The 21923-nt window shown below is 42.7% G+C and overlaps 1 protein-coding gene across 1 annotated transcript in view; it reads left to right on the top strand.

Moving 5' to 3' along the window:
• The window catches only part of GRK5 (G protein-coupled receptor kinase 5), a 156299-nt gene that overhangs the window by 67358 nt on the left and 67018 nt on the right, over positions 1 to 21923 (top strand). The gene's annotated exons all lie outside the window — the stretch shown is intronic.

Below are 21923 nucleotides of genomic sequence, written 5' to 3' on the forward strand. Positions count from 1 at the left end.
CCGTCTGATCAAAAACACAAAGAGGCAGCCAATTTTCTCTCCACCAAATTCTTCACCTCTGATGTTTACAGTGATTAAAAAGCATGGTTGGGAAATGTAATCCTGAAGCGAACAAATAGATCAAAGGAAGGAATTGCAGCTTGCCTTCCACTGTAGATAACCAAGCTCTCAGCTGGTTATAACTTCTGTGATTGTCTTGTAGTATTGGTCTGAGTCCTACACCTAAGGCTGGTCTCGTGTTTTTGGCTAAAACTGGAGTTTAATTTTTTGAGAAATATGTTTTTGGTAGAAAGCATTAGCTTTCCTTGGAAAAAGCCCTTACATTTTTACTAGAACAAACAGTCAGGATTCCATGCCATGAAATAACTGCAAAGGGGAACCATCTTCTCTTTTCTTTCCAAATGTGTAGGAATCAGGGTAGGTGTGTTAGGAAGATGCTGGTGGGGAGTGTGTGTGTACAGCCAGAGCTGAGTACCCAGCACAGAGCTCTACATCACTTCTGGCAGGAACTGGGTTTTCTGGAAACCTGGGGAACCAGAACTGCTGGAGTAGAAAATGCTGTCTAGTAAAAATACTGAAATAAATAAATAGGACAACATACTGTATTGTTGTTATACTGTTAATTGAAATATATTTCTAGAGAAATTAATATCATTTAAGACCCAAGCCAGTAACCTTGTAGACTCAAAAAGAATTTTTTAACCACACAGGGCATTGCTTTAAATTCAGTTGATGCCAGGTTGGGGGAGATTTTAGCAATCAGAATCGTGCCCTGTGTGAAAAGCAGTTTTCCCACACTGATGCCCTTAGATACCTGCAACATAAGACATATTTCAGTCACTACCAGCAGCAGCAAAGGGATATCTGCTGTTGTTCTCCCATCACCCAAGCACCAGCCCCTCACCTGGGTGTTTGTTGACAGTCCAGGTGCTCAGGGGAAGGAGTGGGGCTCTGCATCACCCCTGGGGTCACCAGGACCTGAGGGCTTCTTGTGGGTGATCCCATGGATGCTGGAGTGGTGCCTAACAGAAGATTTCCTGGGATGATTATCCTCTGTGGTGGTTGTCTGCAGGGCCAGTACAACAAGAGCAGAGAGAAGAACCCAAGAAGGACCAAAAAGAAAGTTGGAAAGACTCCTGAAAGCTGTGGATAGGATTTATTGCTCTGGAAAAAGTTATGCAGAGTTTTTTGGATTACATTATTGCAGAAAAATACCTCAAACTGATTCATTTCTAAAGGAGAAGGTCCTTCCCCTCGACAGTGCCCACTCCATACACTTTCCCTCACTTTCTTTTTTCCTTTTTCAGCAGTAGACATCACTTTCCCCTCTCTTCCTTGAGCCCAAAGGTCTCTGTTGCTCCTTCTAAGCACAGCTTATGCAATCTTTCCAGCACAGACCTTCCTGCAGAGTTACCCTGTAGTTTCTTGGACTTGACGTGCTGTCCCATATCGTGAATACATCTAAATTAAATTAGATACTCTTCAGGGGCAGCAACTGGCCACATGATAGAAACAGTTCCAGCACATGAAATGATATGGCTGACGTCAAAACCATATTGTTTGTTTACAAACCCACAGTTGGTTCAGTTCCTTTCTTTAAAATCCTTCAGATTCAACTATAATTCCATCATAAACATAGGTTTCTAGTGCTCAAATGTGGACAAACAGAGCAATGTTTGGTGCCCTTGCAAGATTAGCTATATCCAGTTTATAGCTATGGGTGGAATTGAGAAGGGTTGGGGCTTTTTTTTTTCCCTTGTAATTTTTTTTTAATGCCATCACTGAAAGTATGTGAAAAACAAGCTGTTTTATGCATCTAGTGAGACTCAAGACTAACACTGGGAGAACAGGCTGCTTGCAGGCTGCTTGTGCTTGACAGCTTCCAGGACGGGAAGGGGACGCAGGGGAAATGAGTTGAAATGATCTCAGTCCACGTTCTATTTACAGAATTTATTTCACAAGACTTAATCCATTAAGTATTACCTTGGCAGGGGCAACCCAGAAAGAAAGCAAGAAAGACGTTGCTATTCTCCATAAAGAACAGGCAGCTAATCCACGTCTCCTCACCAAAAAGTGAGCCCTCACCAGTCATCCTTCTATAGAAAGCCTCCTGAGGAACAGATAATATCGCTAAACTTCTGTATTTGTGTTCTGTGGCAAAGACAGTATTAGCATTTGCAAACTGAGAGGGAAGAAAATGCCACAACTTGCACGTTTTGAATTACTTTCCAACGTTATTGCAGGGATGTGCAGGAAGGGAATTAGAAGAGAATGTATCCTTTTACAAGATCCATTTCATCTCTTGCTGAAAATAGAAGTAGATATTGTGAGCTGCAGGGTTTTTCATTATCTCATTAGGTAATATGAGTCATTAAGTCTAATTAATACTTATGCAGTGATTTGTAAAATGCTATAGAAGTGCTCACGGGTCCTGTTAAATAGTAGTACTTGGTTGTTAAGGAAATTTATTTTAAAACCAATTCAGCATCTGCTGGGTATGGGGAATGAGAGGTCGGGCCTCATTTATGGTAAAACCTTGCTCTTATCCCTGCAGGACTCCCTTGTAGCTTTGCTCCTGGTAGTGATGGGAAGGTGGTGGCAGGACAAGGCTTGGCTGGCTCTGCTCAGCTCTGCTGGAGTCAGAGAGAAAGTCTCCCTTAAATTAAACTGTGCAGGAGCCCTCTAATAAGGGAAGGAGGGAACTGCAGGGAGGAAAAAGGGAGAGAAAAGATCTACCAGACCTACTTTATAGGGGTGCTGTGAAGTGAACAGCCTGAAATTCTCCCCTTTGGGGATACACTCCAGGGGGGGATGGAATTAGCCAAAGTTTATGCTTCTTGAGGAAAAGAACTCATTTGGAGTAGTTGGTAGAGGAACCGTTTTTTGACTTGGCTTCTGCTGGTTACTACAGAAGCCTCTAGGATTGTATCTGGGCTTTGTTTTAGGGTTTTCTAGGAACAGTCATGCATCAGGGAAGGTCCCTTAGTGAAAATAGGGCCCATTGTTGTCCTTGTGCTCATGGCTTCCAGCTTTCAAGGAAAAGAGAGGTTGAATGTTTTTAAGATAACCCCACACCTATCTTTTAATTCTGGCTTCAAGGCAGCATGAAGGAATTCACATGTGGAATGTTACAAGCCTGATTTTTCAGTGGTTTGGCTGAGTCCCTGAAGTCGTTGAGAGATTCCATTTATTTTTCAGGTAATCACTCTGTGCTGCTTTGAAAACACTTGGAGGTGATAATTTGAAATATTTCTCTGTGCTCTGTAGGTCAGAAATCAGGACATGGCCATGAATTCTGCTAAATATTGCTATTAAAATAGAACCTCCACTCAGCAGGATCAAAGCAGGAGCTATGAGGCATTTCTGAACAGAGCCCCTGGTTGTGCCAGTACTGTTATTTACTTATTAATCACATTTTTACCATGCTAAGCTGATTCCAGGGAATTCTAAGACAGGTAAAATAAAATAGTATTTGCCTTAAACTGCTGTCCCTTAGCTGAACTAATGGAAAGGATGAGTGAAATTCCAATTTAGGGAAAGGAAACAAAATAATAGAGCAGGATAGTATAATGCAAACTATGAAAAACTCTCCCAAGTTTGGGCAGAATGGTAGACTGATACTTGATTTTGTTGAAGAACCCCCCTTTTGCTCTGGCATTGGTAAAGCCAGTAAAAAATGGATCAACAAATAGTCTGAACTGTTATAATCCTTTAAAATATGTTATGTACTAAGACATTTAAGTTACAATTCAATTTAGCATGTTAAGAAAAATGTGAAGGGTTTTATCTTTCCAGAAGAATTACTAATTTCAAAAGGTGGGGAGTCTCTGTAGTATTGAATGACACTCAAAAATATAATCTTTGGAGGTGGTTACAAACTTCTTTGTACCTGCCAGGTTTCACCATCCTCCAGCCCTGCACCAGCTTTATATTTGTACAGTGGCCCTTTGAAGGTCTCTCCACGTCACATTGATTTTCTGAGCCCTCTCTTGGACAAGTTAGGTCAGTGTTGACAGATTGGTAAAGGCTGTTCTCATGAGCAACAGGACCTGGCTCAACTACATACAAGTATTTGCACTGTTGAAACAGCTCTCTATAAGTAAGTGCTTTCAGGCTTTCATAACTCCTGCTTCAAAATATTTTTGGCATTTGTAAACATGGCTTATGGAGAAACACAGTTTTGAGCACAGGAAGAATTTGGTGTAAGTCACTTCAGAACTATTCTGATCAGTCCAAACAAACAACATTCAGCACTTGAGCACCAGGTTCGTCGCTTTTGACCTTTTGGTGTGGGTATAGTTTGTTTCATGAGCAGTGACTGCAGCACACTGAGTTTCAAGAGGGGTCTAGAAAGGAAGTAGGGACACCGTCAAAGGTACAATACTGACTCTATAATGCAAAAGGGAGAAACACGTGGTGGGGAACTCACTGAATAACAGGGAATATTTGATTTAATGTAGCAAAGTATGACATGTTTATGCTGGTCAGCCCTCCAGCAGCCAAAGCCAACTGGCAGCACTGCCACTTCAAGCAAGATCCTTTTCAGATTTCCTTTTCAGATCTCTTCAGCTGAACCTGCTAAGCCTGACCATGAGTAACTAGGTGGGAAATCTTTGGTAAAGAGCTCTGTGCTGGTGAGAGGGTGGGCCCCACATGGGAGGAACAAACCTGTCCTTGGGGAGGGAACAACAGCAGTGCTGGCTCCTGCAGCCTCTGTGTGCCCAGGTCTGTGCCCGAGGAGGATGAAGTACAGAGGACAGGAGAGTGGGTGAGCTGGGGGGGAAAGCTGTAGATAAATAAAGATACATCCCCTTTCTATCATCAGTAGGAGTATTCCCAAGGCTTGTTCTGCTTGTGGGAGGAGAAAAGCCAGCATGAAAAGAGCAGCTGTTTAGCAGCCCCAGTGCTGGGAGTGGACCTCATGACTGTCCTTAGCTCCATGGAGGCTTTCTTCCTCCAAGGTAGAAACTCTTTCCTTCTAAGACTGCTTTCATCCCTGCCCAGGAGACTGTGGGTGTCCATGGGGCGCCATAACCTCATTCTCTTCTATGGAAAAAAAAACCCAACCAACTTCTAAAAATATTGTCTATGTCAGTATTGTCTATGCCAGTGTGACTATGAATCAGTGGTCAGAGCTGCGAGGGAGAATTACAGCCTTTTCTCCCTGTTCTTTGCCATGGACAGCCCCAAGTACTGTGACTGGGACTAATGTCTTTTTTAGAATCTACCTCAAAGTCTCCTCAGGGGGCAGGGACCTTTCTTATGGGTTAAAAATCAGCTTCTTTAGGTGAGATCTTAAGGAGTGCAAGGAGGCAATGCAAAGTTTCAAACTCTGCAGAGCAGCTGCCAACGCAAAGGTCACACAAGGTTGTGGTTACTCCCACTGTGCTCTGCAAAGGGCTCTGTGCACCAGCACAGGCTGGGATTGCAGCAGGGCCAGCACAGAGACAGGGAAGACACGGATCCACCCTGTAGCCATGTGGTTTTCGCAAGTTTTCTGGCACACACTGGCCTCTGTTCCAAATCCTAAAGGAGCTCTGGTGGAGACCTGCCATCCCCATTCAAAAACAAAGGGATAGGATTTTGTTCCCAATAATACCCTTGAACTGAGAGGAAAGTAACCATCACCCACAACCAATCCCTAGTAAAGCACCTATAGACTCTGAAATCTACAGAGTGCTCCATTAGTGCCCACTGTAACTCTTAGCTTAGGTAGGATATTCCTTTATTTCTCCTTGTTTATATCATATGAGAAAACTTGTCCTTCTCCATCTCCAAGGACAGATTATAATTTTTTCCTAAACCCCTGTGTTCATTGTGGGGGGTTGGACTAGGTGACCTTAAAGATCCCTTCCAACCCAAACTATTCTATGATTCTAGCCTTCTGTCTCACTCGTTGCTGGAGGCTGATGATGCTAAATCACATCTCCTCAAAAGCCTTTATTCTTTGTGTAAATTAGCTGATAGCTTCCTTCTACTGATGCAAGTCAAAACAATGCTTTGGCTGGCAGAATTATGTGGAATTCTGCCTCATCTGTTTTTTGCCTCCCATCAACAAACTCGTATTTCCCTAACAAGTCCTCAGATCTGGCAGTTTTCCAGGGTTTCCCTTTTTGGTAGGCAGCAATAAGGAAGGGAATCTCATCTTGCTGCCAACTCACCCACTTACAGCATGAATTGGGAAGGGATCAGAAAGCCTTTCCTTTGACTGCCTCAGAGAGAGAAGGCACTGGGAGTTCAGCTGGAGGCTCTGCCTGTGAGATGTGGGTCATCAAGACGAATTAGAGAGCAAACGCACCCTGTCACTTTTCCTCCTGCCTTTTTTACCCTTCATTTAAGCAAATTTAGGTCCTGGTGGTGCACAGACAGCCTTTGAAAGGGAGATATTGTGTGTATCTCCCAGGCAGGTGCAGTCTGACTTCCCTGTCTGTGCTCTGGTGCAGGGTGGAGGTACAATGGCAGGAGAGGGAACATTCCAGTGACCACAATCGCTGGCCCTTGGCCGGCTCTGCCAGCCTGGGTGCCAGTTGTGGTGGTGGGTTTTGCATAGCTGTGGATTTGATACCAGGCTAGCTTGCCAACTGGCAGCATGAGCTGGGTGACTTTCAACTCCACAAATGCCATGCCAGCATCTGTTTCTCATCCTACAGCATTTTAAATAATGCACATTTCCAGCTGTCTTCCCCTTCCTTCCCAATTCCAGAACGCAGCTTGCTGGTTTTGTGCGTTGCTCTGGGCTGCATTTCCAGGCTGTGTAGTTGGCATGCAAGGCAAAGCTGGTCAGGGGGCTGCAGGATTTGACGTGAACTGTCCATGCCCTTATCCTCCAGCACAGATCAGAAGAAATCCTCAGCTGTGAGGAGTCCTACAGCTTGTGGAATGCGTTAATTAAACAAGAATCTCTGGAAGAGGTAAAGTGGTAGAGGTCCTCTGCAGATAACTTGGCAGCTCCCTAATACAGTATTCATGGCTTCGAGTCTCTCTGGGGAAAAAAAACCAAAAAACCCTCCCCAACTTTATAAAAGGTTTTTTAAAGCTTTCCAGTAAGAATGTATTTGAAGAACGCAGCGAAGGCTGTGGAATCATGCTGCTCCCAAGCAGAGGAAAGATTAAATTCCAGTGCTTTGTTTGGGGTAAATTGCTGACCTTTGTCTTCAGCATTAAAGCCATCTGAAGAAAACCATTCCTGGCATACAACGAGTTGCTTTTGCTGGATTCTTTCCTACATACAATGTAATAGTTTAATATGAATATAGCAGGAAGCAAGGAAAATTGAAAGCATAATTCATTTTGAATGGCATGATGTAAGAGATGATTTCTTTTAAGGAGCTACAAGGCAGAGGGATGAACATTGAATATTTTAAGTCGGTTCTTGGAACAATCCTGTAATGGACTTCCCCATCCCTACCTCCTCTTAGGACTGTAAGGTCTATGTTTCCTGCTAGTTCTCTTTTATAAATTTATAGACTTTAAGCCTTAATCAGAACAGTTTTACTTATCAGGTTGTAAAAATCCTTTATATCCTGTCCCAGAAAGTCAATAAGTGTTTGCTTATTCAGCTCAGTAACAGTTCCCTATTCTGCTTTCTGGGCAGATTTACTCAATATCACTGCAATTTCTACCCACTGAGCCAATGTCTCTAGGCACAAACTCCTCCTGCCACATTACGACTAAGCCTTGTCTACAGCAGCCTTACAATTTCCCAAATTTCTCCTCCCCTTCAGAGCCTGGGAAAGCAGATGGACCCTACAGAGTGACCTGGGGGGAGGTCATGAAATCCAGGCTGTTAGAGCTGAAGTGGGGAAGTACATTCCAGAGCAGACAAGCCTTGCACCAGGAGTGTCAGCAGAGCTCCAGCCCACACCGCTGAGCCGATCTCCAGCCACTGGAGTGACACAGCCTGGGGCAGGGGACAGCAGATGTCTGGTATTATGGCTGTTTCCACTCAAGCTGGAACTCAGCTCTCAGCTAATGACAGCTATGGGAACCCTGTGCAGTGCAGGGCTGAGCAGGGCACCCGGCAGGAAAAATCTATTGCAAAGCGTCCTGCTGCTCTCAGCCATCTGAAAGGGGAGACGGGCAGCCAGCAGAGGCAGAGTCCCTGCAGAGAGCTCCATAGTCAAATGTCAAGCCCACGGTTTTGTCATCAGCCATAAGGAGAAAAGCACTTAGCAAATCCAGCCTAGCCCTGAACCTGAGTGACAGAGCAGCCTCCTTCAGTCTGGCTTCTCATAAGTGCTGACTTTTTCATTGTGTTTTAGGAAATCAGTTTTATTCCTCACCTCAGGCTTGAAAGCACCAGTTAATGTCTCTGAATCCTATTAGATTGGCCTGTCACTCAGCTGCCTAAGAGTGTATCCAGTGACATACAGATGTGATATTTTGTCAGAGCTCTGCATGTGAAATAAAGCTAGGGATGGTGTAGATCTCCCATGGACATCCTTGGGGTCAGAGAATCAGGGCTTGGCATTGCTCTGCAGCTTCTGTTGCTGAAGAAGGGGAAGACCATGTGGTCAGTGTGCTGTAATAAATATTGCTGACCTATCTGAGGGAACTGCTGTGGGTGAATTTTTATCTGTGGCCTGGAGGAGGTTGTCAGTCAGCACAAGGAATGCGGACTCTGGGTCGTATTCAGCCCTGGAATCAAACAGATCACAGTTAAAGGTGAGCTATGGCCATGGTGAAAGACTGTGCTCTAATTCAAGGCAAGGAAAAGTGAATACAAAACCTAATGTCTCAGGCAGCTTGAGATGAGTAGGAAAACATTACTGCCACCATAAAAACCCATCATGAAAAGGCAAGATCAAATGGAGAAGTGTAAAACCAGTACCACAACAGGCATTCTGCTTTTGGGCTGGTGGATGTTCTCATGATCTTTTGACTGAGTTAACAGAATCTCTTTGCGCAGGGCCCTTGCCAAGCAGCCCATGAATTACAGGTGTGATTGCACATGGTTAATGCAGTGGGCATGGGAGCAGCCTGAAAAGAGTGGCAGCACAGGCCCGTGAAGACGCAAAAGGAGCAACCAGTGTTTCTGAGAGGATTCCCCCAGCCTCAAGAGGAACATGCCAGGGTGTTTCATGCTGTTGCCCACTGCAGCTGGGATAGCCTAGCAGGCATTTATTTCAAAGTGTACATGCACTGTCATTTCATGGTGTTGATCTATGCTACTTTAAAATAGAATGCTTAGAAAATGGATCATGGTTGGACCTCCTGGTCTCTAATTTGCAGCAAGTGAAATTTATGCCCCTATTAATTTTAGAGAAAGATTGTTTTAAGGCATTGTCCCAAGCATTTATTCTTAGTATTAATGACCTACTGTAGCTCTTTGAAACCTCTGCTCTTACTCAGGACTCAACAGCCAAGTACTTATGTACAGTTAGATTTGTGGGGTCCAGAAATGAAGTCAATGCCATACAGCTGGACTGATGTAGAGCTGTAAGACAGACAAAAGTAAAAGGTGGTCTCTGCCTTAACTGTGGGCAGTAACAGGGTTTGTTAATCAGTGATTTCTTACCTTCCCTATTTATAATTTTGTTGAACCCAAGTATATTCCAACTGAAATGTTGAGATTTCATGGAGATTTTAAAGCTCTTGCTTACTGAGCTTTTCAAAGTCATTGGGCTCCTCTGAGTACATGCTGAAAGACATGGTCTGTTCCAGGTGTTTTCAGTTATTTAATCAGAAAATTATGTGAAGGCTGGAGTGAAGAATGCAGGGAAATCTGATAAAAAACTTAGGAAGATAACAAATTAAAATATTGTCTCACAAGAATGCTGAATTGGGAAAAAAAGAGAAGCAGACCATTTCAATTATATGAATTATCTGATTTGGAGAACTTCACAGTACAACAGTTCCCATTGAAATCAAGGGGCTTTGTATGAATTCCTGGACTATCTTGCAACATTTGTAAGACTTTTCACAATGATGGATGAAGAGGGGAATTATCTGAATAATGTGCTACAGTACTTTCAGTGAGTCTGTGCCAAGGGCAGCACCAGGTGACAGGATGGATGAAATCAGACTGGTCAACACAGACACCTAAGGCAAAGGGAGCGTTGTCTTGGGTCTGTTTGGTGGAAATACCATTTGTGGGAGACACAAGCAGATTATTCCACACTTCAGCCAGGTCTCACCACTCTCACTGACCTAATTAGTCGCAACTGATGAGAGTAACTGAAGCCAGTTTTCTTAATTGTGCTGGAAAATTTACATTTTCCTTCTGCCATATTTTTGCTGACTTCCTGGTGGTATTTGCACAAGCCGTTGTCGTTGAACAGTGTAGGTTGGTTCTGGGGAAAGTAAGGCAAGTCAGCCATGCTCATGATGTTGACTGTGTGATTCAAAAGTGGTTTGGCCACTCCTAAAAAATGAAGAAAGAAAATTCTCCTGGTCCTTGGCAGAGGATAAGGTGACAACTTTCCAAACACTCTGATTTCCTTTTGTCTGAAGTCCAACATCCAAAAAATGGGGAGGCTGTCGTCACATTTATGAGTGAGTTCATTTGAGAGCACAGTGATCAGTCAAGGGAAGCTGGCCAACAGGGCAGGGTGGAAAAGGGACCTCTTGCAGATGGTTGTTTGGTTTTTTCCCTGGGGGACATTGTGGGGACACTCCAAGACAAAAGACACTTGCTGTTATCCACAGCAAATGTTCTCCAAGTGCTCCACCACGTTTGGCAGTTGTAGCCAGGGTCGACTCAACTCTTGATGTTGCCCAGGACTATAAATTCTGGTCTGTGTAGTTTGTTGGGAGAGGGATTATCAGAGGAGATCTTTTACTTTAGCTTGTCTCTGCTCTGCTTGGGCACTGCAGCCTATATGGAATTTCTTATTTAGAGTAGGATGTTAAATGTAGTGTCCTGGCTAAATTCCAGTCTGGGTGTTTATATTCTGCTCAATTAAATGCCATTGCTGGATCATTATGTGAAAGCAAACTGTGGTGCTTGTCCTTTGCTAGTAATGTATATACCCTTAAGACCTGATTTATGGAGAGGCACATCAACCCTCCTCTGAGGATCACAAAGTCATGATTCACATCAATAATGATAGTGTGCACTAGACCAGACCTTGTGGATTCTTTTTCTTGTTTTTTTCTTGGTAATCTCAAGGTTTATTTTCTTGCTTTTGCAGTATTGTTGCTTTTCCTGCAGTGTTAGTGTCCCTGAGTTATCACATGATGTATCTCCAGCATGCTGCTGTACCACAGGTCCACACAGTGGGGGAAGGATAAAAAGCCAGATCTTTTAAATCAGGGTAGTTTCTCAAATGCATATTTCTTCAAGAGGCTTGTTTAGTCTGTTTCTGTTTTGCCAGGATGTGTGTGTTTTTAGGAGTCTCCTCCTTTCCCTATTTAAGTCATGATTCTCTTTTGCTACATCAATAGTAGTGGTTGAACCTGAGAAGACTTGGAAGGTGTCTCTGACAGGCATCCAAAAGCAATGAATATTTATTTGTATTCTCTAAACCTTTCCACTCATCGGGGTAGGACTGTCCTGTTTTTCTGTGTTTATTCTGTGCCTAGCACCATGCTCCCTTCCATTTGGTCCTGTGCCATGATTCGCCATTAGCACAGTAAAATAATCTTTATTAGTAAAAATGCTGCAAATTATTAACAGGAAGAGTGAATGAGGAGATATGAGTTTGCATTCCCCTGCATTGCTGCTTTGGGAGAAGGTATCTATTCCAGCAAGGCAGTTCTGCAGAGATACAGTAGGGATCTACTCCTGTCTTCTCTTTAGGTCTTGCACCAGAGGCATAGCCACAGGTTTCCCTTCTTTGCATGCCAAAAACCAGGTATTTAATTTTTAAAATTATTGATTGAATGATCTCATTTTCTAGGTGCAAAGAATGGTAGAAATGGTTGAGCTGTAGAGCAGTGGTTTGACTCAGCCATATCAGATGTACCGACCTATTGAAACATAACAAGAATCCAGGTTTTGCCTAAAAAGGATGTGTGCCATGAGATGGAGAATCAGTTGCAGATCTCATTAAGGCCAAGTACACTTATTTTATTTTTACCTTAAGCATAATTAATTCAAGAAGCTAGTTCCACAGGTTATATTTTTAGATTCTCCTGGGCTGAGATGAGAAAGAAAAAAGCTGGTCATTTCCTCATAGCTGGGTTGCAATGAACAGAACAAAAGCAATGATTTCTGAGGGGGGACTGATGGCTCCAGCCTTCTTTCATAAAGCAGCTGGAATTCACATGTGAAGGACAAGTCTTCATATGTGTTCTGAAAGCAGTTGTGCTGTGACTTGCATAACGTGTAGCTCCATTTCCCAGCAGTTTCATGCACACTGTTGCTGGCAGAATCCAAGACCACAGCTCTAATGGCAAATTCACATGGGAGCCAAACGTGCCCAGCCAACCTCCAGCTGCCTTCAGATCCTTTGACTGAGGAACGCTGGGGCTGTACGTCTGTTTTTTCACACGGGGTTGGCCCCATCCAGAGGGTCAGAGCTGTGTTAAGGATGATGCTGGTCGTGCACAGGCAGTAAAATGATCTTGCCCTGCAAGTGCTACTTCCTAAGTTTTCTTCTTGACTTCATCTCCACAGATGAGATCAGTGGAAAGGAAGATGGGGAGGGAATAGCATGGAGATTGCAAAACATGCTGGGAGAAATGTACTTTTCCATGCATGTCTTGCTTGCTGGACTGCACATTCCTCTTTCCCTGATGACAGTATTATGTGCTGGGTTTTGCTGGTAGCTAGGCAGCTACCCAAAGCAACAAATCCAGGTGCCAATGAAACTTTCCGTCGACTGAAGTGGGTTCAAGGGCAGCAGTAACAACTCACAATTCAGTCTCTTCTGAGGCCACAACACAAGGTCCCATGCAATATTTTTAACTGCAAATTATTCCAAAATCTCTCTCAAAACATAATCTGTACTTCATGCTGTGCATCTGTACCAAGGATTTAGAAGAAAAATGGGTTATTAGTACCTAATTTACATTTTATGTTTTATGCTTCCTGGCAAGTTAAAGCTGTGGTCAATGGTTCGGCCCCAAATGGCCTTTCATTACTCAGGCTGTCCAGACATTCATAACCTTATGAGTCCTTACCAAAGAGGCTCAGATTTGTGCCAGAAGTATTGGGAGAAGAGAGGGCTCATGTGGAATATGTATAATGTAAGAACTGAATAGAATTCAAGGAAAGTAAGGTAATATTAATCCCTGATAAGATGAGAAAGATGCTTAATTATTACAAATCATGAAATTATACAAAACATTGCAGTCAGTCTTATTTTTCCTCATCTTCTGCTCTTTTATGTTTATCTATTTAGGCTGAAACTCTGGAAATAGAAGCTGCTTGTGTTTTGGTTCCCATATGACCCTCAAAGATAGCATCCTCTCAGAGTTTTGCAGTCAATATCCAGTGAGGCTCCCCAAGTCAAGGTCCCCAAACACCAGCAGGAGGACAGAACTGGCCCTGTAACACAGGATAAATAATACCAACACTTCTCCCAAAGCCAAACCTTCTGAGTAAGGGTTGCTGTTACAGGTGGGCTGGGTAGCACCAGCCATTATTGAATTTGTCCAATATTGCACATTAAAGATTAAAATCTTGCCAGAGTTATGTAGACTGAAATTTTCCATGCTGGATATTTTCTGTGGTACATTTTTTCTTTTTTCTTTTTTTCCTACTTTTTAATTTTGTTTTATTAACACTAACAGTCTGAAGGTGGAAGCCAAGATTGATCAGAAAGACAAAGAAGGAGCATCAGTATGATGAGGGAATGAGCACTGGTGAATTAACATCATAATAACTATTCCTTAAATATCCAGGCTAAGTATGAGATCTGTTGCAGTTTCAGAGGATGTTAGTTGCATTGCACATTGCTGAGGGAGTTGAAAAAGTTTAACGGTGTTTTGCTGTAACTCATCTACCTGTTCATCCTCTCAGTCAAAAATGGAAGAGGCCATTATGGTGCATTTCAGGGAAGGATCCCATCTTGAGGATCTCTCTATGCTTTTCCCTCCAGTGAAAGAAAGCAGACACTTCAGACTGAGACTCAAAGTTTTCCAGATGTCTCCCAAAGGGAGACATCCCTTTGGAGATGGGAGAGCTGTGGCAGAGTTGCTGGTGTGCAGTAAATCCATATCCCACCTCTACTGCTACAGACTATCAGTGTAGGAGAAGTGATGGGATCAGATGGATGGAGAAATTGGGACCCATTATATAGAGAGATTGAGATTGACTGTAGAAGTGGAGGAAATTTGCTCATCTTGGAGGAATTAGAATGGAGGAGCAGTGCTGCTGGAGAAGATGGCAAAAGTTAGGAAGGGAGGGTGAAAGAAAAAATAGGACAGTTGTGGTCCACAGAGTCCATAGAACCCAGGATGATCAGCCAACACAATTCACAGCTTCCTTCCCAGCTCCCAGCAGCACAAGCAGATACACTGACAGCCCTGTGTCAGCTCTGATGGTATGGGTATCACTGTGAGTGTCAACATGATGGAGTTTCTGTTTCAAAGAAAACTTAGGAAAGAGCTCAAGAAAAGCTGTGTTAAAAGAACATTCTTCAAGTTGCCAAGTTGAAAGTTCCCAGCCTTTTGTGTAAACTCTTCCAAATGCGCAAGATTTTCTCCACTGGTCCACAGCAGGTTTTTTTTTTTCTTCAGTTTTTTTCAGTTCCTTAAAAGCTTAGGAAGTTAAGCATGCAAAAATATGTGTTAAAACAATGAGCTCCTAAAATAAATTTTATATTAAAGCTGCCTATGCTGCTTAAATTCATCTTTCTGTATATATATCAAATAATTAATTTTCTTCCCCAGGAGCCCTAATGCAGTCAGTTCAAAAGGCCTCAGTTAGTCTGGGGCTGGAACTGGGTTGTCTAATAAAGGAGCATAGAATGGCTGACTCATTTACTGCATGAGGTAAAAGGTGTGTGATAAATTTAAATGGGGATTTGCAGCATCAAAGGAAATGGTCTCATAGCCAAAGCAATTGAATAGCATACTAAGGAACTGGACAGGGATAGATCTTATGTGATGACAGGCAAGTCACTTAAAATTAGTTTTTCACAGTTGGCCTCTAATTGTGCTTTTTCCATTTTCTGAGTAGTTGCCTTGAGATTTTTGAGTCTCGGTTACCAGCCTGTCCAACTGAAGCAAATGGAAGGTTGGCTTTGGACAGAGAGAACAGCATTTAAAGTTAAATACACAGAAAATCAAGCAGCACCAATCAGTGGACACTTTTTACCTTAAGGTTTATGTATTCCAGTTCCCTATCTGCAAAATTGGAGTCTCTGTCTCCCAGAGGTGGGGTGCAAATAAATCCATGAATACACCTGAGGTATGCAAAGGCTGCACTGGAGAATGTCACAGAAAGGTCCATGGGGAAATGAATTACTATGTCTTCAGAGCAGGCCTGACTGGTGTGCAGTAAATACAGTCCAGGGCCACACACTGAAGCAGAGGAGAGGATCAAACACTGAATAGCTGCTCATTATTAAGCACTGTCCATTCTGTTTGCTGAATGAGGCAAACACCCTGTGGGAAAAGCAGTTTGCAGTGATGTAATTAAAGACTGTACCAGAATGCACACACAGGGAGCAGTGGCATTCAGGCTGCACCAGCAACTTTAATTTAGGTTTTTCCCAGGTTCTGAGGCTTAGCTTTGCAACCTCAATCACGTTCCTGTAATAATTTGGGATGCATCGACATAATGCTGCAGCTGAATTCTTCCTTGTGGAATATTATGTCTTAGAAAAAAAGATATTCCATAATCAAAAGTGAATGTGTTGCATTACTTCCTGTTTGCTCCCCATGCTGCTACAGATAATTGCTTCTTTCCTGCGGGTGGAATGAAGACTGTTGAAGTCCAATGGCCTCAACCATGGGCTGCTTATTCAATGTGGCATGTAAGCAGCAGGGATTTCCTTGTCCCTGGCTGGAGACCTGCATACTTTACCTCTTCCATTGCAAGTAGGATGAAATTAATCAGTGTTGGTTTTCTCAGCAAGCAGTGAAATTTCAACCACTGCAATGTCGGAGGAGGAAGACTCCTCAAAGGGGACCAGGAGAAAATGCATGAATGAGAAGTTCCTGCCAAGACACGAACACTACACTTGAGTGTGTCTGAAAGGTTGGGCGCAGAGAGTAAATAAGCCCTATGACAGGTCTAGCCTAAATACCCAGCACTTCCATGGCAAGTAGCCCATACTTTCACCGACCTTGGCATCCAGACGAGGATAATATTTTTGCAAGGATGAACTGCACTCGAACAATGTCTCTAATGTTTCAGTGTCGATGCAAGCATGCTTTCCTTTCAGATCAGCCATGTGGCTCTTCTTTTCCATCCCTTTCCCCCTTTTCCTTTCAGAGAAGTACATTTTATGTGTCTGCTGAAGAGGAAATCCCTGTCTTCTGTAGAGTTCCTGGACTGAGGACCCAGAAGACAGTGCACCTCAGTCCTAGGAATGGAGCTGTTAAGCCTTAGCTGATGATTCTCTTCCAGCCTCGTGCACTGTGCTGAGTGTTCCCATATCTCACTCTCACAGGAGAACCTCCCATCTCTAAAGTGATAATTGCACACAGCAATCCTGAATTCCATTTTTTGAGAACTCCCAGCAACTGTTGCACTGACTGATGAGGTGACAGGAGCAGTCTGTCTGTGCACATGGGACACAGAATATTGCTGGTGAAGCCACAGCTTGCTCTGAATATCTGTGCTACCCATTCTGGAGGTCAGCATGAAAGTACAAGCACAAGAGGCTACTCTGCTTGGTAGAATTGAAGGGGCAATCCAAATCTAAGTGGATGCCCCATAAAAGTGATACTTTTCCTCATGTCTGAGCATCCCTTTACATTTACAGGCTCAGAGATGATGCCTCACACAGGAGGGAAGGTGGTGTCACCCAACTGAGAAAAGGGAGCATGAGGAGTTGCACAGTTCTTATTTCTGGCTTCATCCACCTCACTTCCTCATATGTTATTGACCAGAATAACTTGGGAATGGATTTCTCATGTAGTTGTGAGGCTGCTTTGCCATGCCAGAGTTACTCCTTGCTGTGTGTCACTCTGGTATAAAAGTTTATGAGAAAACCAGATTAGATTTCAGTGTATCCAGTTGATGTATTTGAGAAAAGCAATGTCTTTGTGGGTCAACACCTGGCTGGAAAGGTGCTGAGGAATGCTTTAGGCAAGCATTAGGGTCTCAGTTATTCATTTATTTCTTCAGATACTTTCAGATGTTGAAAGTATCCTCTTGCAAATGAGAAGTAAAATGTCTAAATACGTTTTCAGCATCTAAAAATCCTATCACTGCTTACGAGGTAGACAACCCTACTTCAAGTTCCTATTAAATTTGCCTTTTGTTCACTGAAATATTTTCAGTAACTTTGTAGGTGATAGTCTGGGCTTCTTGTTTTGCAGATCTGAACACCATTATTTTGTGTTGCTGGATATTTGTAGGTGTATGCTGAAATTTAGGAAACAAAATGGGGAAAAAACACTTCATAAGGGTAAGATGTTTTTCTTATGACAGTGTGAAAATAAACGAAGAAATGACCAGGAAAAAAAATAGATAAACTGAAAAAATTCAAATACTAGAATAACTTTTAAAACTGCAAAAGTTTTCACATGTTTTCCCTATGACAGTCCAGTTTTCATAAGAATGAAGTGGAAATTCTCTCTAAAATTGCCTCTTTTTTTTTTTTCTTTTGTAGACCTAAGTAAGACTGTTCATGGTTTTTGTGTCTGGACACAAGCTGCCACACCCTCTGCATCCATCCCAGTAATTTGGTATGAAGGGATCCCTGTTACTGCAGACTTCTGTCAAAAAGGAGAAAAAAATACTTCCCACTGGCAATCCCCCTCTTGCACAAGTTACTTTCAGTGCATTAGGAGTTTCTAAATGACTTTAAAACTCATTTCCACTCCTCCTATCAATTTTACTCAGCAGCTCAGCTCCTTCACGCCCACTCAGAGGGGGCTGTCTCTCAGCAGGCAGTCAAATCAGCCTGTCAATATAAACCAAGGCAAAGGCAGTGTCTGTATTATTACAAATAAGCCATTTGTCGTGGAGCAAAAGATCCAGTTAAGTGGTAATTTAGCAGTGTTGTCACAGGTCAGTGGTACCCCTTAAAAATCATTGTGGATTGATTATATTTTTCAGTATATTATTGTCTCTGATTACTTAGGTTGGTGGTTAAGGTTATTGTGCAATTTTTTTTAAAGGTTGGGATTGACAAACACTTATAAAATAAGTGGAGTTTTACCAGTGTGGAGTTTAGTTGTACTTGAAGCTTGGAGTTTCAAAACCTCAGGAGGAAAAATTGAAAAAAAAAATACCCAAGAAAATTTAGCAATGAAGTAACAACTAACAGCATCTACTATTCTGTTGAAGGATTCACTAATAAAATGGCTGGGATGCTTAGGACTTGCAGTGACTATTGAACAGCATGCAGAGTAAGTAATCCCTGTGAATAGTTTTATTATGTGCCTGTCAGTAACGTGTGCTGCTTAAATTTGCACTCACAGGGTGGCTCTGTGCACTCTGCCACTTACTGACCTGGTAAAAGTTAGTCTTGAAAAAGGAAAGCTGCTTTGCTTTTTACCTAGGCTGGTTTAGAAGTCAGAGAGTAGTTTTGCAGAAGTCTTTTCGTCTTAAGAAAGTGATTCACAAGATGTCTCCATTAGTTTCCTGGAATTGAGATGTTTATTTTGTGCTATGTACAACAGCAACAGTTCTGTAGATTTCATAACATTAAACATTCAAATTGCAATTTCTACTGAAATTTTCTTTCAGCATGTGTTACCCAGAATGTCACCAGGCAGGAGTCTAAATAACAGCACTAGACAGAAAATAAGTTTGGTATTTCAGTTAAAAACTTTCAGACTGGACATAAAAGTCCCAAATAAAAAAAAAAAATCTCAGTAGCTACGGTCTTTGAGAACAAATCATCCAATTCTGTCATTCCCATCCAAGGCAGAACAAAATGAGAACAACTAAGTGTTTGTTCCCTGAATTTCACAGGGCATTTCTGAGGTGAGCTTTCATATTTCTTTGAGGGATTTTTTTTCCAGTCCTCTGGCCTTGCCACAGAGACATTGTTGAAAGTCATTTAAGAAGATAAAGGCGAACTCCTTTTCTAGCCAGGGTGGTGGTCAGGGTTTTGGTGTGGGCAGCCCTTCCCCTGGGGCTGCACAACTACCACATGAAAGTCCTGGGAAATGTTGGTGGGGCATCTTTGGTGATCAGTGAGAAGTAGTTTGGAAGCCCACCCTGGCCTGAATACCTTTGTGACTGGCCACAGAGACAACTGTTCAAACACTGTGCTTGGGAAACCTCACCAAAGGCATTGATCCAGGGCCATGTGCTTTTCAAATGTAATTTATGGGAATGGAAAGCAGCTTACTACTAGTAATGGTAATTTTTTGACTAGAAGTGTAACACACCTGCCCATCTGTCTGTCAGCCAGTCAGTCTGTCTCCCTGCTCTTTTTTGCTTTTTGTTCCCTTTCTATGCACTGTTATTTTAACTGGCAGCCAAATGTAAAAGAAAGGATGTGTTTAAGAACATGGTACCTAATAATTTAAGTTTAAAAAAAAAAAAAAAAAAGACTTTAAAATATTCCCATTGCACATTTGCAGTCCAGATTTCCTGGCGATTAATCCTGGTGCACGCATTTCCACTGTCCTGCTGGTGTTCACTGTGGAACCAAGAGGTTTGTTCATGTAAATCGTGCTGGACAGAGGAGAGGTGGGAAAACTAAGGTGGGCTTGATCAAAGAGCTACTGGAATTGATGGGAATCATTCTTTCCATCTCAGTTGGTCAGAGCATGGTGCTGATAACACCAAGGCTAGGGTCTCAATCCCATATGGACTGCTCACTCAGAAGCTGCACTTGATGATTGGGTCCCTTCCAACTCAGAATATTCTCTGGTTTTGGCAAGTTTAACAAATGTCTTCATTATTGGCAGCAGTTATTTGTTGTCTTTCCCTGCACCCCATAATTCACACAGCAGCATTTTTGCTTCTCTGAATGAGAGGCTCAGGCATTAATGGCAAACTCCATCTTCTTCAGCTGGACCTTGACCCTTCAGTTTCTGCTTTTGAACACGGGGCTTGGTCAGTGGCCCTTATGGAAGGGATACAGTTGCCTGAATGACTAACTTCTGGAAGATACCAGAAGCGTTGGGGGAGGGCTGGAATAACTCAGCAGAGTTATTTTGTTAGGATGAGAATTTGTCTTCCACTGGCAGACAGCCTGGTCTCAGGGCAGAGCATTTTCTCTTTGCCATCTGACTGTGCTCCTGGCACAAGGCTGGATGACCAAATGTCTCCCCTGTGAGAGCTGAGGGTCCCTCCCCAGGCTCTGGACCCCACTCATGTTTTCCTGTGCTGTGATTATATTGAGCTCACAGGATCTTGTTTGATCCTCCTCCTGCTGCTGCTACAAAAAGGGTGGGTGGGTTGTTATCCCTCCTGTCAAAATCTTTGTCCAAAATCAACAAAGCCCCAAACACGTTTTGGTTCAAGTACTCGTGCAAATGTATTTATGCAACTGCTTGTAGGATTTGACTTTCAAATAGAATTCCATGAGCAAAGCTTCAATGCAGCTGCTTTCAAAAAACAAATGAGAAGACCCATATGTATCACTGAAGTGTATTTAACTGCGAGTTTGTTCCAATATTCTACAAGCATATTTTACATATTGGTCCAACTGGACTGTTTCCATCTCCAGTGTAATGCTGCTGTGATGTGTGGAGTTTGTCCCTGTAGCCTAATGCCATGAAAAGAGTGAAAATAAGGGAAGTTATACAAAGCAAACACTGTCTGCATCTGAATAATTACATTTGGTGTTTGATGATCAGGAGATTAAATTTTGTTTGTTTTAAAAAAGACAGCTGACAAGCAGAGAAAATTAAGTTGGCAGGACTTAAAACCAGTTTGGGGTAATTCCATTGTCTCAAGTAAGCTTGATTGCATTCTTATTTTTAATTAATTAAACTTAGATAGTCTGTGCCAGAACCACTCTTGCTATAACAGCATAGATGAGGGTCTCCAAGTCTTTTGTAGAAAATCCTATATTCAAATGGAAGGAAAAAAAAAAACAAAAGCCAAAAATATGTTCTCCCCCAGTATTTCATATGTTAGGTCTAGAGCTTTCCTCAGCAATGAAGGGCTGGTCTGAACTGCAGACTGGGACGAGCTGCTGTTTAGAATGAGGAATCTATCAAGCCACTATCTTGTCACAGGTCATAAGAATTTCCACATTTTATAAAAAAGACAAAGAAAGCAGGTGAAACATTTATGGCTAGAGAGAGTGTGCTTTTGCCACCAGCAAGAGAACTTCATCACGGCCTTTGGCTTCAGAGTTCCTGTCCAGCACCTGCATGCCTCCGGACCTGCCAAGATAAACACTCTCCAGGACAGAGCCTCGTCGTGGTTTTTAATCTCTGGGAAGTGCCAGGTGAAGTTCTGGAGCAGTATAGCAGTTCATGGATAAAAAAGGCTCTGCTGTGCTCTCCTGGACTAAATTTCCTCTCCGGGAGTTTGCATTATGAGTAAATAGCCAGGAGCCACAGGGCCATGCAGCAGCACTCGGGGCTCCCACACTTTAATGGACTTTTTCTGGCCATGCTGCTGGGAGGCAGGCAGTGCCATTAGCCCCATTTTATAAATACAGCATGCCACTGAGGTCTGCAGGGCACAGAATATTGGTTGTGCTGGTAACTGAATTCCCACGGGAGCCTGGATGCTTGTATTAGGCTTTTATAACAGGACTTACTGCCACAGTTTATAGGAATTTTTGAATGAACTGAAATGTGACATTTTTATTCCTGTCTTGTGCTCTCTAACCATCTGGCTTGCCTCACTTTTTAAATGCATTGCTGGAGACAGGGCGAATGAAGAGTCCTCAGCATCTTAACCACAGGTTTCCATTGTAAAACAGCCCCAAACAACAAAAAAA

Source organism: Zosterops lateralis (assembly GCF_965231275.1).
Source record: "Zosterops lateralis genome assembly, chromosome: 8".
Taxonomy (NCBI): domain Eukaryota; kingdom Metazoa; phylum Chordata; class Aves; order Passeriformes; family Zosteropidae; genus Zosterops; species Zosterops lateralis.